General features: G+C 41.4%; 1 protein-coding gene across 1 annotated transcript in view; it reads left to right on the top strand.

Moving 5' to 3' along the window:
* LOC119580676 (glutamate receptor 1-like) overlaps nucleotides 1-40 on the top strand; it is a 131316-nt gene extending 131276 nt beyond the window's left edge. Inside the window, exon 6 of the mRNA XM_037928774.1 lies at nucleotides 1-40. This exon is cut by the window's left edge and continues 68 nt beyond it. The gene's annotated coding sequence lies outside the window, so the exon portion shown is untranslated.
* Nucleotides 41-2036: the final 1996 nt, after the last annotated feature.

Here is a 2036-nt window from a genome sequence, read left to right as displayed (position 1 = left end):
GGATGTGGTGGAGATGACATTCAACAGCGAGACGGTCAAGGTAGGTCACCTGTACGAATACCTCGGGTTGGGAACGGTCTGATGTTTACCTTGGACGAGGCGGATCCGGAATATATTCGTCGACGTGAAAAAGATTATTTGGAAAGCTTGGGGTAGCTTATATAGAATATTTTTGAACTGCGTTTATATAAATATATTTTCTTCTTCGGCTTCCTACAATATTCAACTTTACATGTCATCCGAGATTGGGCTTTATATCGTTATTTTTATGTTATGTTTTGCAAGTTTTCGAAACACGACGATCTTTCCTGTTTGCAGAATACATTCAAAACTTGTTCTGTGAGTTTAAGATTAGGAGATCATCATAGAAAATGGAGTACAACCTACGAATTGTGAGGCTTTACCGTTTCTCTCTCTACTCTCTCTCTCTCTCTCTCTCTCTCTCTCTCTCTCTCTCTCTCTCTCTCTCTCTCTCTCTCTCTCTCTCTCTCTGTCTCTCTATCCTGCATCTCTCCTTTCTGTCTGTCCTTCCGTATCTCTTTCCTTCCCTCTCCCACCTGTGTCTTTGACTAGCAGGAAATTACTACTCTTACTATTGCGACGGAAAATGCAGCAACTAATACAAGAGAAAGAATTAAGGCCCGAATGTTTTAATTCCGCTATTGATCCCAATGTCGCGGATTAGCTTGTTTAAACAAAGAAAATAAAGTGATATAATCTCGGGAACAGTTAATGGAGTGTGTTATTTTACATAATTGGATCCGCTTTTAACATTGTAATGAATAGGGTATTTATGTACCTCTTCAAACTGAATGTTACTCTCAGAGGATTACCGCTTGAACTTTCATCAAATTATATTAATTAAGGGATATTCTTTATGTATGAATATTGTATTACGAATAATTATGCAACTTTTTATACTAAAGGCCACTAGATATTTTATTTTTAAAAAATCAGAGCAGAGAAAAGAAGTACGCTTTGAAATACGTCTTGAAATCAGTTCTTGACTCGCCTAACACAAACACTTTTAAAACATAAAAACTCATGCAAAGCCAAAAGAGGCGTTTGTTAAATCAACAGTCCTTTTTTCGACTTTACACAGGATCATATTTTTTGTTCTTTGCCAGACTCGTGTTTGCACTTCATAGCCTCTGAAATATAGAGGACAACACGTTTTTCTTTCTTTCTTCCATTCTTTCTTTTGCGTTCACAAGAGCGTCCACTTATCAGGTGATTCACCATATTCTTACATTTGTGCACACACACACACACACACACAGTGTTTATGTGTGTGTGTGTGTGTGTGTGTGTGTGTGTGTGTGTGTGTGTGTGTGTGCGTGCGTGCGTGTGTGTGTGTGTGTGTGGTGTGTGTGTGTGTGTGTGTGTGTGTGTGTGTGTGTGTGTGTGTGTGTGTGTGTGTGTGTGTGTGCATGTATGTATGTATATGTATGAATAGTGTGTGAGAGAGAGAGAGAGAGAGAGAGAGAGAGAGAGAGAGAGAGAGAGAGAGAGAGAGAGAGAGAGAGAGAGAGAGAGAGAGAGAGAGTGAGGAGGAAAGAAAGAGAGATAGAGAGACAGACGGGGAAAGAGAGAGAGAGAGACGGGAGAGAGAAAAGTCCGGTCTTGTAGGATTACTTTTATAGATCTATAATGATTTTTTATCTCCCGCCCCCCTTTTTCCAACACATTGTCTGACAGGCATATTAAATAAGTCATCAGGAGGAGGCAAGTTAAAACAAAGGCAGAAGAGGATGTGGGGCAGATTAGGGAGAGGGAAGAGGGAGGAAGGAGAAGTAGGAGATAGAGAAGAGAGGGGAAGGGAGAGGAACGTGAGGAGAAGAAAGGGAAAGAAAGAGGAGAAAGAGGTGAGTGAGGATAGAGGCAAGGCGAAGGAAGGAGACGATGAAAGGCGAGGAAGAGGAGTGCGGTAGGAAGTAGGGGAAGAAGGATAGGAGAGGATGAAAGAAGAAAGCAGTAGCAGGGGAAGAGAGAGAGAGAGAGAGAGAGAGAGAGAGGAGAGAGCAGAGAGAGGAGAG

The sequence above is a fragment of the Penaeus monodon genome, chromosome 14 (genome assembly GCF_015228065.2).
Source record: "Penaeus monodon isolate SGIC_2016 chromosome 14, NSTDA_Pmon_1, whole genome shotgun sequence".
Classification (NCBI taxonomy): domain Eukaryota; kingdom Metazoa; phylum Arthropoda; class Malacostraca; order Decapoda; family Penaeidae; genus Penaeus; species Penaeus monodon.
The sequence above is the reverse complement of the archived record's forward strand: the minus strand, read 5'-3'. Positions and strand labels throughout refer to the sequence as shown.